The sequence below is a fragment of the Mirounga angustirostris genome, unplaced genomic scaffold (genome assembly GCF_029215605.1).
Source record: "Mirounga angustirostris isolate CCGP_5_RB_7025 unplaced genomic scaffold, mMirAng1.0.hap1 SCAF_12, whole genome shotgun sequence".
Taxonomy (NCBI): domain Eukaryota; kingdom Metazoa; phylum Chordata; class Mammalia; order Carnivora; family Phocidae; genus Mirounga; species Mirounga angustirostris.
The window spans coordinates 21,546,802-21,573,255 of NW_026991720.1; the positions used below are offsets into that span (position 1 = coordinate 21,546,802).

At 40.9% G+C, this 26,454-nt stretch overlaps 1 long non-coding RNA gene across 2 annotated transcripts in view; it reads left to right on the top strand.

Annotated features, from left to right (window-relative positions):
• LOC123835300 (uncharacterized) overlaps window positions 1-26,454 on the top strand; it is a 220,842-nt gene that overhangs the window by 127,361 nt on the left and 67,027 nt on the right. For both annotated transcript variants that reach the window (XR_010406372.1, XR_010406373.1), the window contains one exon: window positions 23,618-24,051. This is a non-coding gene — a long non-coding RNA (uncharacterized LOC123835300). The remainder of the gene's footprint in view (window positions 1-23,617; window positions 24,052-26,454) is intronic.

Genomic DNA, 26,454 nt, shown 5'->3' on the forward strand with positions numbered 1-26,454 from the left:
CGTAACTTTTGAGTAATCACGAGGTCATCCTCTCCTGATTAAATTTTTTTACACATTTGCACACAGAAAAATTAAAATCATCCTTAGTTCTATTAGTTTATTCCTTATACAATTACTAGTATCGCAGCACAGTTACAATATACATTTCATGTCAGGTATATAGTACTACAGATACATTCTAAGTGAAATAAGTTTCTGTGGCTTGACCTGGCTACTGTCACGAGCAACATCATTCCTCAGGGAAAAGTAGCTTCACTTCTAAACCACCAACATAGATACATACGGGGGCATAACCAGGTGTTTGAGGACTGTTTGCAGTCCTTATTTCTCTTAACCATGCTTTTGGTTCCTGGAAAGAGGTTGACTATTTTAAAGTCATCTAAGCACTACTAGAGTGCTCCCATAATTATTTTTAATAATAAATTAAAATGAAAATCATGGGAGAATTCACAGTATTTTGAAATGAGAAATCTGGTTAATCATGAATTTTGAAACAAGTCACTTTTATCCCTTCTATATATGTGAATTTTTATGACACTGTCTTGGACATAGAGTTTGCTACTTTAAAAATTTTTTTATTTATTTATTTGAGAGAGAGAGAGTGAGAGACAGAGAGCATGAGAGGGAGGAGGGTCAGAGGGAGAAGCAGGCTCCCTGCCAAGCAGGGAGCCCGATGTGGGACTCGATCCCGGGACTCCAGGATCATGACCTGAGCCGAAGGCAGTCGCTCAACCAACTGAGCCAACCAGGCGCCTGAGTTTGCTACTTTTAAACGCTATGTTAATTCTGAGGGACAGAACATTGGGGCCTTTCCCTGATTCAAGTTGGTGGTTCCAGGTGACTCAGGACAGCTCCTTCACTCTGGCCGTTGCCTTGCAAGAACACTGGAAATGTGATGTCTTTGCCTGAGGAGACACGTTAACCTTTTTAAATATAACTGGGGAACAGCAGGCAGAAATACTTAGAAAGAAAAGGCTGTTACATTTTCCTGTTAGAAGAATATTAGAGGCATTGGCTCTTCATGAAGGCATTTCAGTCTTTCTTTTGTGTGCTGATCTGGTATTACATTTTTTAAAATAATGATTACCTGGCAACACATTAAATTCATTCCTCCTATTAAACCTCAAGGGAATTTTTTTTTTTTTTTTGGTTTGCGTTTTCGTATATAGTCTGAAACTTACTGTACCATCTGTAGCAAGCTAATGGCCACTGATGAAAGTACAGTCACAGCAGGGGATCTTATATGTCCCAATGATGTGCTTACTCATTTAAAATGCATTATCCTGACAAAATTTTGTGCTTATAAAATGACCTTGGGGGCTCCTGGGTGGCTCATCGGTTAGGTGTCCAACTCTTGATTTTGGCTCAGGTCGTGATCTTGGGGTGGTGGGATCGACCCTCCTGTTGGGCTTCATGCTGGGCATGGAGCCTGCTTGAGAGTCTCTCTCTCCCTCTCCCTTTTCCCTCCACTTCCCCCCCCCCCAAGAAAAAAGACGTTGAACTTGCAAATATGCTAAGGATATCGTTGCCAAAGAGCTACAAATAGAAACCGTAATTTTTGTGTTAGGATCCACATTAGCCAGATACAAAATAGGATTCCCAAGTTTAATGTAGTGTAAGCAGCATTTGATATATGACTTGACATATAAGAAATTTTTATGTATGCCCAACTTTGAGACAAAAAGGCATGCATAGAATAAAGTATGAGTTTTAAAAAGTCACCAAGCCCAGATATGAGAAGGGATGAGGTATGAGAAGGTATGAGAAGGGATAAAATAGAGCCCTTGGGGGGCTCCTGGGGGGCTCAGTTGGTTGAGGGTCTGACTCTTGGTTTCGGCTCAGGTCATGATCTCAGGGTCAAGGATTGGGCCCCGACTCATGGTCTGCACTTGGCACAAAGTCTGCTTGTCCCTCTGCCTCTGCTCCTTCCTCCGCTTTCTCTCTCTCCCCACCCACCCCCCAGATAAATAAATAAAAAATCTTTTAAAAGAATAGAGCCCTTGGGGCTTGGCAGTGTCGCCTCAGTAACCACCTTGGGGGGGTGATGAGTAAGTGGGCCCAAATAAACCCCCAAGGAGGGACTTTCCCCCCTCTAGTCCGTCCCATCAACTGAGGATGCTCCACTTTCATCTGGTGCCCATACTGGACTTTCTCCTAAGATTTCATTTGGGGGAGAAAAATTGGTTCCAGTGCTAACGTATAGTTTGAGAACTGCTGTCCTGACAGATCCAAATTCTCCTGTCAGACAAAATACTTGGAACACCAGATACACTCTACATCAGCTCATGGTAAAAAGTTGAAGGTATGAAGTCAGTTTCCTTACTGGCAGATGTCAGAGTGCCTAGTTGTCCTGAAACACCGAGGGGAGAACTGGAGAGCTTATTTCTAAATGTGCTAGTTGGGGTCCCTCTATCCAGAAAATTTCCTTAGAAACTTTATGTGTATTTGAGGAGAAGGTAAAATCCTTTTTATTAAAGTGAAACGTAATTTTCATACTTGCTGATGATGTTCAAAAAACATTTATTTTACTGTTCATGTTATAATGATGGGGTTTCCCCCCAGCACTTTCGACTGAAGTAATTTAGTCAAAGTAGAGAACAGGTGATTGGAAATTACTGTAAATATTCTGGAAGGTTCCACAATGTTAGGTTGGATAAAGAAGGTACCACAAACAAGAACTATGGAAAGATGGCATCATTTCAAATACATTTCTCAGTTTCTTTTTTAAAAAATCTTTTATGTGGGGGTGCCTGGGTGGCTCAGTCGGTTGAGCGGCTGACTCTTGATTTCGGCTTAGAGCATGATCTTAGGTTGTGGGATCGAGCCCCATGTCAGGCTCCCGATGCTCAGCGAGGAGTCTGCTTGAGTTGTTCTCCCTCTCTGCCTCTCCAACCCACATGCACGAGCATGTGCTCTCTCTCTCACCAAAAAAATAAATAAATATTTTTTAAAAATCCTTTATGTGCAGGGGATGATGGGGGTGGAGGTGGGCACAGGAGGCCAATGTGAAGTCCAGCTTAGGGAATGCATTGCTGGCGTGTCCCTGCTATTAGATGTAGACTCCTGAACATGTGTGTTTGTACACTTCTGAAGAAGTTATTTTTTGGTGAGACTTCTGAGGCAAACAAACTGATAGAAAGTTCTTGATCTGGTACCTGGAACACAGTAAGCAGTCAGTAAACATGAGTGTCCTCTCTCCTTCATTTTCTGCCTCTTGTTTTTAGCAGTGTATTTTTTTTCCCCCAGTGGCAGCATCTTTTAATGTAATGTTCATTTCAACCTCAAGTACTGCATTTTTCAGGTTCTGCAGCTCGAGCTTTTCTCTTTTAACGGAGTGATAGAGAGGTGGTGGGGGCCGGAGGACAGGTCACGTGAACCCAGACTGGCTCTCCTTTCCGGGGAGTCAAAGCCACAAATTGTTCTGAGGAGGCTTTAGTGTTCTTACTGCTTCTGACTTCAACAGTAATCAAAGACAAAATAACTGAATAAGAAAGGAAAGTGACAGCAACTATCATCAACTATTCAATTCCATGGACAGGAAGAGTAGTCCTCAAACTTCAAAGTATGTAAGATTAACCTAGACCCCAGTTAACATGCAGATTCCTGAGCTCTACCCCAGAGGTTCTTTTTTTTTTTTTTTAAAGATTTATTTATTTATTAGAGGGGGGGCAGGGAGGGGCAGAGGGTGAGAGACGAGTCCAAGCAGACTTTCCACTGAGTGTGGAGCCTGACGGGGCTCAGTCTCAGGACCCTGAAATCATGACCTGAGCCAAAATCAAGAGTCAGATGCTCAACCGACTGAGCCACCCCGGCACCCCTACCCCAGAGATTCTAAGTCCAATCTCAGGTCATTCTAATGCACATGGTCCACAGACTACATGCTGAAAACCCCTAATTCTAGAAAGATGGGTTTATATCATTGCTCTATTATTCTTGGTTTTAATTTCTTATAATTTCTTAGTTGATCATTATTAGTGTAGCACAAAGATTAAATTTCTTAAGAGAATTTTCACTACTTCTTGGCCATTTTGAACCTCCAAACCATGGCTCGGAACTCTTGACTTAAAAATAATGTGCACCATGCCTATACCTATGTATGACTCGTAGGCAGTCATATAACACGAAGAACATTGGCAGTGGTTTGAGATTGATTTGTAAATTGCCAATGTTGACATAATAATTTTTTCTTTCATCGGCATTGCCTAGTGAAGGAGTCTCACCGTGGTTTATTCTCCCCGTGGTTTCCGTAGTGTTAGAGAGAATGCTACTGAAAAACGAACCCTTTCTCGTTTTGACTCAGTTAGGAACTGTGTGTCTGTAGTCTTTCTGAGATAGGATATAAGAGAGGCATGCCCTGGAGGGGGCAAATCAGACTTCCACACGCGCTCCCTTCTTGCAGCCAATAGCTGGCTCAGAACGTGGATATTACGAGGTGCGGTTTCATTCATCAAGGGGATTTTCAGGCTCCAGCAGCAAATGCTTTGCGTTTTGGGTGATTGCTTGGCTTTGGGCTTAGCGTTGACTCCACCATAGAAACAAGTAAGTGCATCTGGCTGTTAGAAGAATTAATGGTGATTCAGGTAAGGATAAATTGAAGAAATCATTCCTTTCTTTCCTTTGGGTGGATTTGAGATTTTAGAAGAATTAGTCCTCTCTTTGAGAAGAGCTCAGAAATACTCGTCTTAAGTTTTTCCCCCTCTGAATTGCTTTATAATGTTACTCAGTATATCATCCTTTTAACGTGAAAGCCACCCTTTCAAAATGTAGTTTCATTTTCAGATCTTAAAGTGAGGATTCCGTTTTTCTTTCCGTGCATGAAATTTTTTTAAATGAAATAACGATAGTTGCTAAGATACTAATTACACAAGCTTCCTGGTTTAGAGCTGAAGTCTTATATTTTTAGGAAGTAGCTTTAAAAGTTGGGCAGGGGGGAGATCAGTTTGCATTTGGTTTATGAAACAATGATGTTATATGTGTGTCAGACTTTTCCCTGTACTAAAGGCCAAATTTTGAGATCTGCTGCTTAATCTGTTCTGACATGAGATTCCTCCCCCCACCCTGCCTTTCCTCTCTCCATGTTTTCTGGTGGTGGGATCCGCTCAGCTTCTTTGCTCAGGCATGTGGTTTAGTCTGTGTACATTCAATGCAGTGGCATTTTTCTTGAAAAAGTGACTAAGGCTTCTTGGATGAATTCTCTCTTTGAAAGAGGTGGTAGAATTGCATCAGAAAAGCGTTTACAGTAAATGGCTCTCCCCCTTCCTTTCCTGTAATGACCACATGTGAAAGAACGCATTAATTCTTGTTTTGAGGAAATGAGAATTGTAGAGTTCTATGAAAAACTCCCTTTTTATTATTAATTAACCAGATTTGAATGTTAAAAATTCTAAAATCCGAATCACTTTGTGCCGTGTAAATAAATGTCACAAAGATACAGTTTGTCACTCTATATATAGTTTATATGGAGTAACCAATTATCTTGAATTCAAGAAAAGGAAATAATGATGACTCTGGCTCTAGTTAATGGCATACGCCTAACCTAAATTAATTTCTTCATAGTCATTTTCCATAGTAAATTAATATATTTCTTAAATATATTGCTAATTTGTCCTTCAGGACTTGATTCTCATTGTGATAGAACATGAAAGCTAGAAGCAGTCTCCCATAGCTTATCTAGCCTGGGGTTCTGAGAAACAGGAACAGTACTGCCCCCTAGGGGACATAGTAGGAATGAGATGGTGTTTGGTTCCACAGTGAAGGGCTTTTTTTTTTTTTTAGTGAGTGGGAGTCAAAGATTTTAGATGTTCCATGGTGCATAAGACAGAAGGAATTGTCCTGTATGCCACATGACTTTCAACTTCCATTTTGAATATAAAAATCAGTTTATAATTACCTGAGCCTAGACCTAACTCCATTTTACATAAGAACGCAAGATAACTTTTGCATACTTTTAATGTACACAGAATATACTCATTTTCATCCTGTTGTACACCCATACTGCTCCTATTTTGTTTTCCAGTACTTTTAAGATGGAAGGCTTCTGATTTGGCTCCTCATAATCCAAGCTTATTCCTTATAAGTAAGTTATAAGCATCTTGTCTCATTACAAAGTTAATTGAACCTAAAAATTATTTATGTATTGAATATGCAGTATTTTATTATAAACTGGCTTTCTTTTACTTTCTTCTTTATATTACATTTAGAGTATTATATTGATGTTTTAAAAATAATATATATCCTAGTTACTATTTACCAATGAATTTTATTTCAGAATAGTAAATAGGGCATTACAGAGTTTTTGGTTCTAAAAGCAGGGCTTTGGGACTAGTGGGGTTTTGAACCAATATTCCATTCCCTCTCTCTACTTTCAGGAAGGACAGTATGCAAGTCACGCAGATGGGAGGGATGTTTATCTTCTCTGTGAAGTTCCCTAGAGAAGATTGCACATGTACCCCATTAATATGTTTTAGTATCTTGAAGTCTTCACATGAAGCTAGTTCTTCGTTAGTAATAACTTTCCAGGAGTCTTCATTATGTCACTGTGAAAATACGACCTATGGTTTCCCTCTTACTGTAGGAAAGGACAGACAGGTATTGAGAGAAGCTCACAAGTCATCCTAGCAGAGGAGTTAAAAACAGACTCAGGTGTTCTTGAACCATGGGTCTTGGTTTTCCTGTCTCCTTACCATGGACATGTTCTCTGCCTGCAATGTTAACTTCTGACTGTGCTGTGAATAGAGCCCATCTTAGGTAAGGTATTGTCAGTGTGGTAGAATTAAATCCTTGCAATCACAGCTGTGAGGTCACGGTTATCCAGGCGCATGCCCACGCTGTTCGCTCAGACTTTGTGGGGCCACGATTTTAATTCGGTAGATCTTTCTCTTGGATTGTTATTTCTTGTGGTATTTTGTTGTGTTGCTTTTCTTGTTAAACGGATGTAATTATTGCTTCTTAAATATTTCTAGGGACACTAACAAAAGCTGTTTCTGAAGTATCTTTGCTCCCTTGAACTTTCTGTTTCTTCCAGGGTCCTTCTGTTGTTTATCTTAGTTTTCCGTTTCCACACTGTGGGCTTTCTTTAGCTGTATTTCTGTTTTTGCCTCTTCATTCGTGTAAAGCTGAGGTGACATGAAGGCTCACTGGGGCTCTGTGCATGTGGGTGCACCTTGCCATGGGCAGCCTCCCATCTGGTGGCATCGAGCCCACCCTCGTGTTGGGATACCACCAAGTGGCCGGGTGCAGAGGGCCTGACTTTGGGGTTCTCAGAACCACACTAACTGTTAGTCCTCACCAGACATTTTGTTTAGTTTCTTTAGAGAATTAATTTTTAATTTTTAGTTTTTGCCTAGGGGCCTGTCAGTTTTGTTTCTGATAAAGACCGGAGTTAACGCATGGAAGGAACAATTGTTGATACTGGACTTTTCCTTTCTGCCATTCTTGTCATTTCTGTCCCACACTGTACTTGCTTTTTCTCAGTCTAGAGCCTCTTTGGGGTTTCACTGGGCAAGTCCGTTATCCCCCTCCTTAGTAACAACCCTCTTAGAGAAATTTTGGGGCTGTAAGCTGCCTCTCCTCAGCTTTACCAGTCAGTACTTCTGGCTTCCAGACATTTGTTGAAATCTCTCAGACCCCTGGTTGGTAGTGTTTTTATTGTTGTGGGTGTATATTCTTTTTTTTAATAACTGCAGTGGGCTCTTTCATGTGCCCTGATCACCACCATTTTGAAATGGCATCTTAGCTTAGGTTACTGTAACAAAGTGCCATAGACTGGGTGGTTTACAGACAACAGAAATGTATTCCTCCTTACTGTTCTGGAGGCTAGTTCATAGACAGCTGTCTTCTTGCTGTGTCCTCATGTGGTGGAAGGGGCAAGGGAGCTCTGGAGTCTCCTTTATAAGCACACTCACCCCATTCTGCAGGGCTTCACCCTCATGGCCTAATCACGTCCCAGAGGCCCCACCTCCTCATACCATCAGATTAGTATTTCAACTTACGGATTTTGGGGTGGACACAAACATTCAGTCCCTAATAAATGGGCAGTTCTTGGATTTGTTGATTTGTCAGAAGTATATCTGAAGAATTAAATCAGCCCGGAGAAAGATGTGATGGGGGCACAAGAACTGCATGGGTATTGGGGGTTTGGGGAGGCTAATCCCGAAAAATTTGGCCGGGAAGGAACAATGAGCTGATGTTATTACACCGATAACGCTTTCCTGCCATGGAGGCAATCACCATTAATCACAGAGTCCTCTCAGGCTCTTCTAGCTTTGTTGCTAGAAGAAAAGATGCATCTTGTAAAACATCCAACTTGGTCATTAAAAAAAATCTATAAATCATAAATTAAGAATCTATAAATATAAATTAAGATCAGTTGTTCCTGATCTTAAGACAAGTATAAATTGTGTGGGTATGCTTACTTTTAAATTTCTTCTCTGCCCTTTGGCATAAGAGTTCCGGAGAGAACCTCCTATTACTTCATTTCCAGAGCTTATATTCCTTAGGGGATAGACCCTCACACTACTTCTCTCCTTTCTTGCAAGAAGCATCTCATATTCTTCCTTCTCATTCCCTTCGTGGAAAAAAAGTTCCAAATTCTTATTGATCATTCCTTTCTTGTATTTGTTGTGTAGTTTCTGAAAATGCACAGTAGATGCGGATGGAAAAAATTAGATGTTAGCTAATTAGTCCTTTAACTTCCCTGACACAAGTGGTATCCATTTGTGTCTTAGAAGAAATTCTGAATTGATATTTCCAGTCTTATCATTCCCTCATTTTACTTGGAAAAAAATAGCCATTTTCTTGTGAAAAATCCCTGGAGATCTTCCCCAGAGGTCTTCCATAGTTAGGGACCCCAACATAACTGAACCTAAAGCAGAATCTTCTCATGCCTGCCTGATCTCTGTATAGTACCAGGAGCCCCAAATCTATCTCTAGAATTTGCAAAGTAGTACAGTTGGGTATTAATTATTCTGTGTGTAGTGGCATAGAGGCAACTGAAGATTATAAAGGTCCTCTGGTGTTTTGACTTCTGTTTCCTTTAAGGTGTTTACCAGCTTAGAGCCTTTTGGACAGTTCTGAATCCAAGAGCAGGCCCTCTGAGGCCATGCCCCTGGAAGCAGATACAGAGAATACCGATATGTCCTGAGCTCCCAGGCAAGCAGGACATGCTTGTAGTTTTATTTCTGGTATTGGCTAGAACGAATATCATCAGCCTGTTCTAGGTACCTTCCTTCCCCAATTCACTTTCTTCCATCTATCCCCTATAACCTGCTGGAGGTGAGGAATGTGTTGAATACAGGTTATCAGTTGTATATTGAAAACTGATGAGTCTGAAAAGGACAATCTGTGAGCTTTTAGAACACTCTTGCACTGGTTCTGGAATCTGGAATATTGATTGACTGTTACTGTTGGATGAGAGGAAACCCAGCAAGTTCCTTCTTTTCATTTGGAGACGATACCTTGTACAGGTGGTCCCAAAGAAATGAGATAGCCGTGATAGTTGTCAAACTGGTTGTCTGTTACTGAAAGTAGTTCAGATACGGTTTCCCTTTGGTGGGGCCAAGGGGTGCAAATCAAAACACATTCTTCAGGAGGACTTGGGGATAAGATGACATTTAGGGAGGCCTATCTGCCCTCCCTCCCCCTTTTTTTGAGTGAGAGAGGGAAGTGGTGGTAGAGCAGAGGGAGAGGGAGAGAGAGAGAACCTTAAGCAGGCTCCATGCTGAGTGTGGAGCCCGACACAGGGCTCAATTTCATGACCCCGAGATCATGACCTCAGCTGAAATCAGCAGTTGGATGCTTAACTGACTATGCCAAACAGGTGCCCCCAGCCCTCCTTTTTAATAGATGTAAAATTTACATGTGGTATAACAACTATGTCAAATATACTCACGTAACCAAACCACAGTTAACATATAGAACATTTCCACCATCCAGGTTCTCTCATGCCCCCATCCAGGCACTCTCCATCCCTGGCAAATGCTTTCTGATTTCTGTCACTATAGAATTCTTTTTTCCTGTATTTTTTTTTTAAGATTCTATTTATTTACTTGAGAGAAAGAGAGCAAGTGAGAGAGAGAGGGCATGAGCAGGGGGAGGGGCAGAGGGAGAGGGAGAAGCAGACTCCCCACCAAGCAGGGAGCCCGACGTGGGGCTCGATCCCAGAACCCCAGGACCATGACATGAGCTGAAGGCAGACACCTAACCAACTGAGCCACTCAGGCGCCCCCACTTTTTTCCTGTTCTTGACGATCATATAGACGGGATCATAGAGCATGTACTCTTTCAAGTTTGGCCTCTCACCCCAGTTCTGTGTTGTGTATGAGTGTTCATTCTTCCTTTACTGCTGGGTGGCATTCTGTTACATGAATAGACCCAATTTGTCACTCCATTTTCCTCTTGACAGACATTTGAGTTGCTTTCATCTTTTTGGCTGTTATGGGTGTTAAGCTGCTGTGAGTGCATTCTCTCTCACTCACATCCTGTTTGAGATTTAGGCTTAATTGCTGGGCCGTACCAGATGTGTATGTTTATTTTCATGAGAAACTTCCAAGCAGTTTTCCAAAGTAATTGTACCATTTTACGCCCCAGCCAGGAGTAGATGAGCGTTTCAGGTGCTCCAATTCCTTCTCAGCATTTGTATGTTGTTGGTTTTTCTGATTTTAGCCTTTCTTCTGGATATGAAGTGATTTCTCATTGTGATTTTTAATTTATATTTCCTTGATGACTAACATGTTCTTATTGGACATTTGTAGATCTTCCTTTTTGGAGTATCTGTTTCATATTTTACCCATTTTTAATTTTTGAGGGGGTCATTTTTATACTCACTGAGTCTTATTGTTACTGATTCATAAGAGATTTATATATATATATATATATATGGTGATCTTTGTATCTATATAGATACAGATATCTCAGAAAATTGTGATGCAAATATATTCTTCCAGTCTGTGGCTTACCTTTCATTTTCTTAAAAATGTCTTTTGATGAGCAGAAGATTTTTTTTTTTTAAGATTTATCTATTTAAGAAAGAGAGAGAGTGCGAGAGCATGGGGGAGGGGCAGAGGGAGAGAAGCAGACTCCCTGCTGAGCAGGGAGCCCAATGCAGGGCTTGATCCCAGGACCCTGAGATCCTGACCTGAGCCAAAATCAAGAGTCGGATGCTTAACCAACTGAGCTACCCAAGTGCCCCTGATGAGCAGATGATTTTAATTCTGAAGTCACATAATTAACCAAAGTTTCCCTCTATATTATCAGTACTTATTGTTTTCTAAGTAATCTGCCTTCCCAAGGTTGTGAAGATATCCTGCTGTGTTTTCTTGTAGAGATCTTATATTTTAAACTTTTGTGCTTTGGTCTATGAACCATCACAGATTAATTTTTGTGTATTGGGTAAGGTAGAGGTGAAGGTTCATTTTTTTTTTTCGTGTTTCCCCAGTTCTAGTATGATTTGTTGAGAAGAAATTTCCTTGACTCATTGAATTGTTATGGCACCTTTGTTGAAGTCAGTTGTCCATATATGTGTTGGTCTATTTCAGAGGAAACTGAAGAATGTTTGTTTAGACCACACGTGGCATGCACTTAAGTCTAGGAAATGAGTTCATATTGGTCAACTTTAATAAGCGTCAAGTGGCTGGCTGTCTTGGACTTCTATTTAATGGAACATTTGCGTCAAAATGTCAAAATGACAGATGCTATATGGGGGCCCGTTTTTTTGCTTGCTAACCCAGCTGAGGCTGAAGTTCCAGCGTTCCCACATTAAATATAGTGCTCTTATCTGCAAAGAAATAATATCATCAAATGTGTGAGATCCAGCCTCAGCCTGCAGGCAACTTCACAGAGAACTAAACAGTAATCGTTCTTATTTGAAAACTGGATATGCATGGATTCAACATGACTGATTTGGAACTCATTATAATTAAGTGTGGGTCAGACTAAAAAATATTACTTAAAAAAAAATATTTTATTAGAGAGAGAGTGAGAGCATGAGCCAGGGGGAGGAGCAGAAGGAGAGGGAGAAGCAGATTCCCCACTGAGCAGGGAACCCGATGTGGGGCTCCATCCCAGGACTCTGGAGTCATGACCTGAGCTGAAGGCAGATGCTTAACCGACTGAGCCACCCAGGTGCCCCTAAAAAATATTACTCTTAAAAAGGAAATTTTTCATAATGTAAAGAAGCTTGTGAAGAAAAATTTGTTTTAATAACTTGTGCACATTGTATGCAAAAATAGATATGCTGACTTGAAACAAATCTTGCGTATGAGTAGACTCTCTACTTGGAAAGGTTTTTGGTAAACAGTTTTACATAGTATTTTTGCTTGAATATAGTAAAAAACGATTTTCTTTTAAAAGATTCCTTAATTTGAAAACCAAAGGATGAATAGGAAACATACCAGTTATTCTATTAGGAAGGTAAAATAAATGGTGATAGTCTCTTTTTGACACCCTGAATGTTACAATTTTAACTTCGTGTTTTCGTGCTATGGCACTGTGGTGCAGTGGTTGAGCACAGGACTCTGATGCTGGCCTGTCCGGGTTGGGATACCAGCTCTCCTAGTCCCTAACAGGCAAAGGACTTACACCTCTGTGCTTTGCCCTAAAACCCGGAGAATAAGAGTGTTTGAAGGTTTAGAGCTGTGCTGGGTCATAGTAAGCACTATGTAACTTTTGGCCAGTAGTAACATTGTATTACTTTCATAATAAAAACATACGCAAATAGGAAATTTTTTTAGAAAGAAAAACCAGAAAGCAAAAGTATATGACACTATCCTATGATTCAGGTGTCTCGCTATTCACAGGAGACTTCCTAGTTGGTTGAATTGGTCAGATTTTACTTTTAATTCCCATTCTCCTGCAAAAGAGTGTAGAACTAAAGGATTTTCTTTTGAGCTCCATGGGAGATATATGCCCGAAAATACAAGAGGCACTTCATGCTAATTACTAGAATTGCTTTTGTCTCTGTAAAAAGATTTTACAAGGAAAGATACTCTTTTAAGCTCATGTCTTCCTCTCCTGCTTTGCTTAGTTAACTCAAGTAAAAAAATCCACTCACTCGAAATACCTACCACCTTCTCTAGCCTGTGTTTGGACTTGTACAGTTGTACTCAGCTCCTGGCCCATTTTTGCTTTCTCTAGCGATTTCCTGGCCAGAGCCGGAACTAGAGCTGAGTCTGGGAGAAGTGGCTGCAGCAGGCCTTTTTGCCCACTCGTCTTCTCCACACGATTTTGGAAGGAGGGAAGTGTCTGACCCTCACTATAATCCTGTGTGCACATACCCAAAAGCAAAATCCAGGTCAGGCCAAACGCGAAGGTTGCTAATGCACTGTCGATGATGTAATTCCAGGTGAAATACGACGTTTTGGTTACTCATACAAACCAGGTTTGCCCATAGAATGAAGTATGAGCTTTCTACACATTGTCACAGGATGGCCATCATAGTCTATGTGAAGTATTTGTCTTTGTCATACATATGTGGTTAAGGCCTGAGGAAAATTGATATTATTACAGCTGACTTACTGGATCTGACAATATTGAAGATGAGACTTCTCATGAGGTCTGCTCAAAGTCTTCGAGTTTTTGTTTATGTTCTCGGTGTTGTTTGGTAAATGCCACGGGTGCACAGAGTACCTGCACAAAGCCTGATTTGACATATGGGAGAAACGCATTCTACGAAGTCACCTTTCCTCCCTGCCATCCCAGCCCTCTCTCATCCCCCAGCAGCTCCTGCACACACTACTTGTTTACTCCTTCACCCCACTCCCTTTCCTCTGTAGCTGCAATTATGTGTCACAGAGGAAAAAGAAGCCGGAGGCGAGCTCACTCAGGTTCTTGCCCCGTCCATACACTTCATCTGTGCCTGCCTTGTTCTGCTTGTTCAGCAAGCAGAACGTGGAAGAGGAGTCCTTCCTCAGGCCCATGGCCCTGGATCCCAGCCCCAGCCTCCCTCACCTTCTCAGAGATGTTCTCTCTGACTTGATACCTGTCATTTGCTTCTCCTGATGAGGATTTAAACCTATGCATGGCTTACTAACTAAATGCACGCGCGTGTGTGCGCACACACACACACACACACAGACCTTCAGTGTTGCCTTGCCTTTTGGTCCTCCCTCCATTCACTTCTGCCAGGGCCAGACTCCTTGGAAGAATTGCCTGTATTTGTTGCCTCCACTTCCTCATTCCTGCCCCCTCCTCGGGCTATTCCAGGCTGGCTTTTGTACCTGTGACCAAACTGATACTCTCTGGCCAAAGCCAGTGGTCGCCTTCCTATCCTGCTGTTGCCACATGGATCAGGTATGTCTGGATTCTTAGCTTCCATGCATGACGTCACAGCAGTGATGTCCTCTCCTCTGGCCTTCTAGACCCTGCCCTGCCCCTTCGGCTTGTTCTCCTCATTCTTCTTTGCAGGTTCTTCCTCTCCATCTCCAAGCTCCATGCTTTGTATTCAGATGCCAACTGGACATTTCCACGTTGATATCTTTTTTTAAATAAAGATTTGATTTATTTACTTGAGAGAGAGAGTGAGCATGATCGGGGGGAGGGGCAGAGGGAGAGGGAGAAGCAGACTTCCTTTGGAGCAGGGAGCCCGATGGGGGGCTTGATCCCAGCACCCTGGGATCATGACCTGAACTGAAGGCAGATGCTTAACCAACTGAGCCACCCAGGCACCTCTCCACTTTGATATGTTGCTAGCACCTCATATCCAGCAGATTCCAAACTGATCCAAGTTACCCAGGCTTGAAACCTGTGACTTACTGACCCTTCTCTCTCCTCCCCTTCCAAATCTACAAAGAAACCAAATCTGGTCTAGTTCTCTGCTTGTTTCCAGTGTGTCCCTGCCAGTTTTCATCACCTACCACAGCTACTGCCTTATTAGCACCCCTCTCCCTGCTGTCGCTGGTCTCCCCCAGCCCGTTCCGTATGCATGCATCTCCCTGACTGCATCCAGAGTGATGCTTCTAAAAAGCATCCACATCATGTCACTTCTCCACCTGAACTCTTACCCATCTCTGTAATCTCTTGTCCCCAAATCGACTGGGGCCTCTGTGGGGTTTGTGTTCTCACCCCATGCATAAAGAAGTCATCAAAGCACTAGAATTCAGGCAGAGACGGAGAAGAGAGTACGTCCCACCCCACACAGCAGAACTTGACGAAAACTCGCAGTGGATTTCAGTCCCTCCACCCTCCAAAGTTCCTGATGACAGGCTTCCTACCGCTCCTGATCCTCCACCCTTGCCCCACTCTCCTGTCCTTGCCTCCCAGCCCGAGCCTCTCCCCCCTGTAGTTCTCCTGCTCTGTTTGCCCTACTTCTCTTACTCAGAGCAGCTCCTCTCTTTGCTGAATGTTTTGATCTAAGTTGTATCATTTTCTCGTCTTAGATTGGGTTCTCCTCAAAGCAGATTCTGAATAAGTGCTCAGTGGGGTCTGACCCAGCCGTGGGATAGTTCTGTGACCACTCCCTGCCTCAGTTTTCTTACCTTTAAAATCCTGTTCTGTAAGACTGTAGTGAAAGTTAATCTGTTCATGGAAAGTGCCTAAAACTGTCTGACCCATAGTAGTAATCAATCAAGCTTGCTACAATGACATAATAACGTCTGTTATTGAAAGTGTCACTTCTTATAGATTTCCATTCCTAGACCAGATCGGAGCCCCCTCTGTGTGTACCAATAGCCCCCTATGCCTCCTTTAAATCATAATTGCTAGTGTGATGCAGGAAGGGTGAGGACATCCTGCTCACCATCCAGCACCTAGCCCAGTGCCTCGTATATAGTATACAGGATGTACTATGTACTCAATAAATATTTTTTGTTGCTGGAGTGGAGGGGGGTGGAGGGAGGTGGAGGGGATGGAGTGGCTGGGTGATGGTCACTGGGGAGGGTATGTGTTGTGGGGAGTGCTGTGTATTGTGTAAGACTGATGAATTATAAGACCTGTACCCCTGAAAACAAATAATACATTATATGTTAATAATTTTTTTAAAATAAAAAAAAATAAAAAAATATTTTTTGAACAGACTTAATAAAATTACTTACAGAAAGAGCATTCCAATTATGCTATTCTTCTTAGCTTTAATAAAGTGCCCTTTAGAAAATAAGACATAACAGGGGCACCTGGTTGGCGCCATCTGACAGTTGGTTTCAGCTCAGGTCGTGATCTCAGGGTCATGAGATCGAGCCCTGCATCGGGCTCCACGCTCAGCATGGAGTCGGCTTGGGATTCTCTCTCTCCCTCTCCCTCTGACCTTCCCGCTCTCCCTCTCTCTCTCAAATGAAGAAATAAATCTTTAAAAAAAAAAAAAAAGACATAACAAGGAAACCGTAACTGTGCTCGAGGGGTTTGTCTTTAAATCCAGCATTACTGAGTGAGCCTGGGCAAGCTCTCTGGGTGTCTGGGTCCCTGGAATAGCTTTACCTGAGGGCCTTTGTTCAACCCCCAAATTCTTCAGTTCTGTGACAGCAGTTTGCAATAAGGATAGAGTACATTTCTAGGATACTCAGAGTTTCCCTCACAGCTGTGTTCTTTCCTGTTAGCTGAGGAGAAGACATCATTATGTTGCTTGGGCTTGCAGGTTCTTTCCTAGTTGTGGGGAATTTTTCAAGCTGGCTATAATGAGAGGGTCTCAAAAAACCACAGAGAGGTCTGGTATGTTCTCTTCAAGTTACACATGATGTCCCTTCTTATTTTCAGTTTTGATCTTCTGTGCTGCTGAGCTGACTTCTGTGATTATGCTTAAAAATCCACTATCAGAAGTAAGGTCTATTTTACTCTGATACTGTGCCGTTGACATGCAAAATCAGAAGCCTTTTTCAGGACTTCGCATTCTAATGCCTTTCTTTCTTTCTTTCTTTCTTTCTTTCTTTCTTTCTTTCTTTCTTTCTTTCTTTCTTTCTTTCTTTCTTCTTTCTTTCTTTCTTTCTTTCTTTCTTTCTTCTTTCGTGTGTGTGTTTGTGTGTATTAATTGTAAAATACAGTGTAAAATTCACAGTCTTCACCATTTAGAAGTCTGCGGGTTGGTGGCATTGAGTACATTCACATTGTTGAACGGCTGTCCCCACCGTCCATCTCCAGAGCCCTCTGATCTTGCAAGACTGAAGCGCCATATGCATTAAACACCAACTCCTCCTTTCCCCTCCCCCCAACCCCCGTCTCTGTGGATTGACCACTCTAGGTACCTCATATAAGTGGATTCATACAGTATTTGTCCTTTTGTGACTGGTTTATTTCACTTAGCATAACAGCCTCACGGTTCAACCTTGTTGAAGCGTGTGTCAGAATTTCCTTACTTTGGGGGGCTGAATAATATTCCTTTGTATTTATATACCACAATTTGTTTAGCCATTCATTCAACAGTGGACACTGGGGTAGCTTCCATCTTTTGGCTCTTGTGAATAATGCTGCTATGAACATAGATACACATGTATCTCTTCAAGGCCCTTTGAATTATTTTGGATCTAATGATTTTTTGAACCTTCGGTCTTGATGTTTCTGTTGTTTTTGTGGACTCCTGCCTTCCTCTTTTGGCCACTTATTACCCCTCTCCCATCGACCTTTTTCAGTATTTTCCTAATAACGTCCTGCTGTTGAGATCCTCATGCTTCAGTATGACCCTCACAGAGCTGTTACAGGGAGAAAACAGCTTGACAGCTAAGGAGTGGGCTTTGTTTCCACCTCCTACACACTCACCAACGCCTGTTTTCTGAAGGGTGTACCACTGGTTCTTAAATTGAAAAAGATAAAAATCCCTTAGGAACAGGACAGATTTTGGTGATTGTAGACCTTCTGTATTTTGAAATTTAACTGTTAATAGTAGCATCTTCTTGATCTATCAGTCCTATAATAATGATATATTTATTGTCCTGAAAAGAATATATGACAATGGTAGAAAACATGTAAGGTATGGAAAAAATATCACACACAGTAGTACTGCTGAAAGGCAACCCTTTTTAACATCTTGTTGCATATTCTTCTTGTCTTTTTAATGTGAGTTTTTGCATATTTTAAGATCATATTGTTTTGTATTTCTTTTTTGCATTTAATAAAGTATAAGCATTCTCAGGGCACCTGGGTGGCTCAGTCGGTTAAGCGTCCAACTCTTGGTTTTGGCTCAGGTCATGATCTCTGTGTCGTTGGATCGGGCTGCATACTTAGCATGGGGTCTGCTTGAGATCCTCTCTCCCTCTCTCTCTATCCCTCTGCCCCTCCCCCCCACTCATGCACATGCTCTCTTGCTCTCAAATAAATAAATCTTTAAAAAAAAAGTATAAGCATTCTTTTGTTAAAAAGGTCTTTGCAAATATTTTAATTATCTTATATGGCTGAAAAATATTTATAGGATGTTCATTAGTTTAAGTAACATTTTCCCAATTATAAAAACAAAGTTTCTTTTTTTTTTTAAGATTTTATTTATTTATTTGAGAGAGAGCGATAGAGTACAAGTGAGGAGAGAGGCAGAGGGAGAGGGAGAAGCAGACTTCCCGCTGAGCAGGGAGCCCAACATGGGGCTCGATCCCAGGACCCTGGGATTATGACCTGAGCCAAAGGCAGCCACTTAATGGACTGAGCCACCCAAGTGCCCCCAAAACAAGGTTTGTTTCAGAAAATGTCATATCTCAATATCTCAATATTATAAAGAAGTAATGAAAAATCTAAATTCTCTGCCCCTTCTTCAGCTTTTCAAATTATTCTTTTCCAGTATCTTTTTGAGATCAGCTTTTGTATTCCCTATTTGTCTGTGCCTCCCTCCCTCTCCCCTTTCCTTTCTTACTTAGCAGCACTGATACCATACTCATCATACATACCTTTATATCCAGCATTTTCACCTAACATCGTATCTTGTTATTAAGTATTCTCCATTAAACACTTAGTCTTAAGCTCCCCTCCACTTTAGATATTTAATAGCATGGGCGCCTGGGTGGCTCAGTTGGTTAAGCGACTGCCTTCGGCTCAGGTCATGATTCTGGAGTCCCTGGATCGAGTCCCGCATCGGGCTCCCTGCTCGGCAGGGAGTCTGCTTCTCCCTCTGACCCTCCCCCCTCTCATGTACTCGCTCTCTCTCATTCTCTCTCTCTCAAATAAATAAAAAATCTTAAAAAAAAAAGATATTTAATAGCAATTTTAGGTCATTGTAAGTATGTCCTTGTACAGTTATCTTTCTGTGTATCTGTGATTGTTTCTCGAGGTTGTATTTATAGACCTGTTATGAGTCAGAACAGTTTTAAGGCTTATAAAAAGATACTGTTGGTTTCCTGAACTGATGGGCTCATCTCACTCCACTAGGTTACTCTTTTTGTTGTCCATCTTTGTGAATTTGATGGCTGAAAAAAAATCTTGATGTTTGCTAGTGAAATTCAACACTTTTTCATGTTAATTGGCCTTGTATATTTTGGAGTGCCTAGTCTGTTAATATCTTGTACCTTATACATTGATAAATGATAGAAAGTTTACTACCCTTTTGGAAGTATTCCATTTCTTCTTTACCTTTCACTTCAGCTGCTGTTTGGACATACAGGACATGTATTGTACCTGACAATGTAGTCAGCTTGATTCCCATTATGTAGCCTTTTGTTACTTTTTTCATTAATTCCTTTCCTATCTCTAAGTCAGAAATGTTTCCTTCTGATTGTATTCTCTCCCCCCCACACCCCTGTTTACATTTAACTCTTAAATCTTCACAGAATTAATTTTGGTGAAGGTTATAAAGTAGGAGCTAATTTTAGTTTTTCTAGAATATTCTCTTATTCACGTGTGTCCAAAATCCCAGTGAAGCTGAGATGTGACCCCAAACAAGTGCTTTTTCTTATTTTAGTGTCTTGATTTTCCCACTGGAAAAAAGATGAGGAGTCTGTGATATATGTGTGGAAGGGAGGAGCCAGGAAGAGGAACTGGGACCAGCTCTCAGAGCTTTACCCCTCAGCCCAGAATTTGCCCTGTCTCCTTCCAGCTCAGAAAGTATGATGCTCAGCACAGGCTGGTGGAGGACCGAGATAGCAGTAACAAGGGTCAGGGGGCCTGTGAGTTAGGGACTGAGTGGTCCCGAGTGAGCCCCTTTCAGTCTTCACCCTACTTCAGTTCTTCACCACTGAGATAAGCAACCAGGGCTCTGCTCATTGGAGACTTACTTGAACCTCAGGTCATAGATGGAAGGCGGCACGCAGTGAAAAAGAACGCTAGCCTAGGAAAGTCAGAAATCTCGGGTCCAGTTTCAGCGGCGAGTTTGTGCCACATAGGAAAGTCTCTTAACTTCTCTAATTTCCTGACTTATTGGGAATTGGGGAGTTGAAATGTATATTCCCTGAGGTTTATTCTCAATAAGCCATGGTCTAGGCAAGTGGCAGAGCTAGTCTGTGCTGTGAATTTATTGGGGGATATTTCTTGGTAACCAATTCATCTTTCCTTAATTCAGCCAACCACTATGATAGCAAGTTCAGTAAGGTGATCCCCATGTCATTTAATACTCTGCCTTGGAGAATTTGTGCTTCTTACTTTTCCTAACTGTTCCTAATCTGCCTCAAGCTTCCCTTCTGGAAGACTTCTGTTTTTCCTAATAATTTCTTCTTTTGCCCAGCTACCCCTTATGTTTAAGAATTAAAGAAATCAACGTGAGCTAGTAATCAAGAAGTACCCACCCAGACCTTGTCCTGTCATTTGCCCAGAGCTGTGGTATACATTTTTCTAAAAAGCTGAAATAGAAATGTGAAAAGCATTTTGAAAATTGTGAAACATTCAAGTGATACAAGTAATATCTAAGAGATACAAATACCTACTCTGAACCATGTTGTTTATTATGGGTATTAATAATTTACTTGTTAAAGTATCAGTAACAGAAGTTGCATTGAAAAACAGACAACCACAGACCAAACCTCTCCAATTTCAAATATCTTTACATTAACATATTCTATTTTAGAGAAGTAGCACAGAGGATAGGTCGTAGGTAGTTTTTGTATAACAGTAAGTCATCTATCAGTCAACCCATCACAGTCATGAATGTTTTAACATTCATATCCTACTTTTTGATTTCCAGAGCAAGTGAACATGGTCTCATGTCTGCGGCATAATTTATTTAACACAAAGGATAATTCAGATACTGTTTAATGATGATCTTTTACTAGTTTAGATCTGCAGATAAAAATATCAATGCATTGACATTTTCCTCTTGAGAATGTATTTGCTGTAATAAAATACAGTGACCACTGAAATCTATAGAACTTGGGTGGAGCTGGATAAATCTAAATAATTTTCTCCTTCGTGCTCCAGGAACACACAGCACTATACATTAAATAAAGCATAAGTATTTATACATAGCTGCAACTGATGTTTTGTTTGATTACAATTATGTATTGCCTGATCTTCAAATAACATTGAAATATCGCCCTTAAAATAAACCTTGGATGGATATGATCTTCACAGAAGCTCTTCCTTTATTAATTAAACTTTCACTTCTTACTGCGAATTGCTTTGATCTCCTAATATTTTTAAAAAATGTCCTGAGGGCTTATTTCCAAGGCTTCCAAACAAATTATTGTTTCTCAAAAGCCATAATATATTCACGATTCAATGAATCCGAAAGACAGTATTTTTAAAACCCTGTTATAAGCTTATTTTTCTTAGTGTGCTCGTCTGCTGCATAATTTTCTTTGCTGTGGGTCACATGATTCCTCCCGTCTGTAACACACGCACTTAAAATTTTTACTTCCTGATTGAGCCATCAAGATTACGTAAAATGTAAATCAGTCTAAATACCTAAAAGCAGGAATTTTAAGGGGGAAAAAAATGCTGTTTTCTTTTTCTGTTTCATTATTGACATCTAAAAAATCGGAGTTAGTGTGTGCCTGCCTATTTGTACTTGGAAACAAGAGACAGTTAGGGATTTTTTTGTCCCCTCCCTTTCAGATTGAATCAGACTTTGCTTTCATTATAAAAATAATATAGCAACTAGATAGACCATGGGAGTAGTAGAGTTGCAGGACTGAAATCAAAATGGTTCCGATGACTGAGAGAGCTGTTCATTTACTTATTACTCTTTTCATGATCTGAATGAAGAGTGCAGCATCTCTCAGAAGGTAACGAACGATCTGATATTTCAGAATTGTAAATGGCCATTTAGCCTTTCTGCTGCCTCTTGTAAATGAAAGTAATTTCTCGCAGGCTCGATGACACTTGTTTTATCATGGATCTTCAAATCCTTCACATTTTCTCAAAGCAGTTTTGAAGTTGTCATAGTAACAGCATGACATTTGGAGGGGCTTTTAAGTAGTCCTTTAGCTAGAGTTAATTAATTTTATTAACTCTGGATGTTTTTCTTTTCTGCTTCTCTCTGACAAACAAGGGCCATGATTGCTCAAATATGTATTTTTCGTGTTCCTTATTTCTTGATGACTCGAGTTTGAGGACTTGGTGTTTTGTTAAGTTGTTTCAGGAAAAGAACAAGAATATAATTATTATGATTGATTTCAGATAGGTTAAACTTGGGTGTTTAGTTACTTCTCTGTAAAATTGCACTGCCATTATAGGACCAGAATTTAGTTTTATTTGAAGAGGTGGATTATGGGAGATGTTCCCCCCAAATTTAATGGTGACTTACTCCAGGGATTAACAACTATTAACAACTATCCTTTGGTTTGATTCGGATATATCTAGAATAAGAGTTGAGGACCATGGAAGGGTATGTGTCAGACTTGCAGGAGAAAATGATTTCTTTCAAAATGCAGCACTCAGATATGACACCAAGAGCATATTCCATGAAATTTTTTAAAAATGGAATAATATGACTTTGTCAAGATTTAAAATGCAGTACTCTTTGAAACTCTAAAATTTAGCAAAATTAATTATCCTCTAGGAAAGCTTGTGGGAATTTTCTGTTGGGAGACAGTAGCTTGGGATCTTCTATTCATAAAGCTCTGTGGTGGAAATTCTTGCCAATATGGTGATTGGTGAGAGAGGAAGCTCTTTTCTTGGGCAGGAAGAATGATCCGTGCTAGGTCCTGGATGCTAGGACTTTAAAAAGTATCAGATGTTCGGTGCTTTTGTTTTTTTATAAAAGTGACCAGAGAAGGACACTTACAAAAGATCTCATGTGAGTTCCGGGGGTTTAATGCTAAGGCCAGTATCCTTACTGTTCTGGGGAGGGTCTGTTCAACCAGGGGGCGATGGAAGACCATCAGGGTCGCCCCATGTGCAGCCAACAGCAGTTAAGGTGCTAATGCATGTCCGGTGATGTCAGGAGTTACGAGTCGGCAGTTTCAAAACACTACAGTAAACAAGGTCAAAGTGTCCCGTTTTGCTGGAAGGAGGTTTGTTTCTATGAGCTGGACAGTATGCGGATGAAGTAATTTTTCAAAACAAACCGAATTTATATGCTTTCTGTTTCTTTGTTTTACTTCTGGAGTTTTAAAAAATTAAGCAGATGAGATTAAGGGTTACATTTTTAAGCAGAATTATACTTTTCCCCTGTTTTTATTTTCTATTGGTTTTCTGTCGTTTTCACAGAGGAAATGAAAACAATCCTGTCCTAGGGGTTTTTAAATGCAATTTTAAAGAGCGAGATGTGACCCAGTACACAGTAACTGCCAGTCCCAATGACGAGTAAAATATTCCTTGTAACTGTGTACCTTTCACTCTTCTTCAGACCGGCGTTTAAGTACCAGAAAGTTAATGGCGCAGAATACTGCTGACTGCGTGGTTCTCGTCTCCGTGCATTTTCCAACCTTGAACCTGGGCATGCTAGAGGCTGGAGACTCTGGACGCTCATCTGAGCAGTTATCTGCTGATGGCCTGGTTCCTGAGGTAACAAGTGGGTGTCCCGGGCGTGTGTCTGCTAACAACAGCAGTGATGCCACGTGGTGCCCAGAGGTCGCCGCCATCTGTGCAGGGGACTCCTGGTCCTCGGGGCTTCTGAGATGAACCGTGAACTCGGGGCGTCCTGCGAAGTGCAGGCATTTTGGAGTGCCACAGCAGATCTGGATGTAAGCATAAACACAGCTTTCAAAGTGAAAGCAGGGGCCCCGAGGAAGGAATTACCCTCATCTCATTCCCGACCTGCTCACTGTGCTGGAAAACAAAGTAAGTTTTGTTTGTTTCTTTGTTAGCCAATCGCTCCTACGTGTTTTCTCTTGCTAACATTATATTAGACACTCAGTATCTGGCAAATGCCAGGGTTTTTTCCCCTTCATTGGAAAGTAGGATATGAAGTTTGTTAAATAGCTAATTGCTTCTTTTATCTTTTCTGTCTCTCTTCCTGTACCTAGCGCCGTGCTGGCTTGCTTGTTGGAGATAGCAAGGGATTGAAATTTATTATCAATTAGAAAACAAAAAGTTCTTCTTCTTCTTTTTTTTTTTTAAACAGTCCAAGAACTTTGCCACTAATTAAGTGACAATGACACAGGGAAAGCTTTCTCCATGGTGCAGCCAGGAGCACATCGAGCAAAACCGCCCCAGCTCACTGTCCTTATTTCCGCTGGGAAGCAGAAAGGGTGCATGTACGAGACACACGTGAAAACAGAGAGTCCCCCTGGGGGAACTGCAGACACTGGGCAGGAATGGTGCCTGGACAAGAGGCTGTAATTTAAAAACCTGTCAGGAAATGGAAAGGGTCTGAGGAATACAAATTATTTAATGATGTTGAAAAAAAACAAAACAAAACCAGACTTCTTGTAAGAATGGGATAACAATGTATAAAGACCTAAAGTTGTCAACAGAAACTGAAGTTTTCCTTCATGTTAGAAAGGGTCATGATTTATAGAAAATTTGGGGCTTTAGATTTATAGAAAATGTGGGGCTTTCAGAAAGTACTTCAGAGGCATCATCACCCCTGCAGAAGACTTTAGGACACCAGCCTAATTCTGACATTTGACCCCTCTCTTCCATTTTTGTTTGTTTGCGTTTTACCCGATCCTAGCTCCGGAGTGGTTGCGTGGCTCAGTGCATTTTTAATCCCAGGTTCTGTGGTTTTGAAAATGCAGTACAAATGGAAATGCAGAGTAGTTTGCAGTTTGTAACTGGATTATCCTTCCTCATAAAATGGACTGTTTTTACTGTAGAGTTTTCTTGACTTTTCTCAACTCAAACGGTAACACTTAGAAGGTAAAGGAGGCAATGTAACTATATGTATGGTGTGGCACCAGAAACAGAAATTTCTAAATCTAGTGTGGAATACTATGAATTTAAGTTAGGGTTTCTGTGCCCTGGGAATTCACATGTTATCTCAAAGTGGTGGTGGTGGTAGGTCTTGGGGTGTCTGTTTTTCATTTAAAACACTCCAGGCTCCTTATATGAGTGTCTGAATTATTAATTCAGCAAACTTCTTTAAATACCTTCTTTATATACAGTATTGTGCTCAGAGCTATAGTTTAATCACAGTTAAATTTACCGAGATTTGGTTTGTAAATTAAAGATTGAGAACAGTTTGAAACAAGGCTGAATGAGCAGAGCATTACCATCGAAACGGTTTGTTAAAAGATGGTGCCAAGTGAACAGGGCTGTCCCCTTCTGAGCTGCCCCTCCTAATTAAAGGGGAAGGTGGGCTGCCATCTGTCTTCTTTCATTCAAGGCAGTAGGGGGCCTGGGGTGGAAGGAAGCACTCCCCCCTTTATTTTTTCTCCCACTCTTTTTTATAGTCAGCTTTCTCCCTAGTCAGTGACCCAGAAGGTCATTGATGATCTATCTCAGAATGAATAGTAACATAAGCGTGCGAGGCACTTGCAAAAAAAAAAAAAAAAGTTTATAACGTGCTTATGCATTTAGAATTCTGCTTGAATTATGTTTGAGAGTGTTGTAATCTCTATGTTGGTGTCTTTCCTCTTCTTGTTCCTGAGCACACTACTGGCAGGAAAAGTGGGGATTTTAGTTTTACTGACGTTACTTTTTCATGAAAAAATTTTTACACTCCACTGGGCATCATCAGAAGATGGCAGCATGTAACTATCCAGTGGGGATGTACAGAAATACTGTTCTTAACCAAAATCAGGGCTACCTGTTAATTATGATATACACGTGTCATTGCAAGGGAAACTGTGGGCAAGGGTTTTAACCTGTGTCCATATTACTCAGTGCTCACTAAGGCTTACTGGACCAGTCATTGAAATAGTTCACATTGTTTATCCTGTAGTTAAGCAATAAGCCTTTTAGCCCCTTTCTCATAAGAATAGGTTATTGGAGAATTTAATTTGGGGTCATGGCTTTTCATTGCTTTTGAAATGTAGAGTGCTCTAACAAGTGATTGAGCTTTCTTGCCTCAGTTTCCACCTCTTTAAAGAGAAGGAATATGTGCTTTCAGAAATATTTAAGAGAATATGAAGTAATATTTTGTCTTTGATAAAAGCTTTATTATAACTGAAAAATTCTAAAATCTTTGGTTGTTTCCGTTTTCAGTTTTTATGTACTTAAGCAAAATGTCAACAGTCGTATAAAAAGATTCAGTCCTGACACACTCTATTTAGCTTGCCCAGGCAGTAGATTTGGACTTTC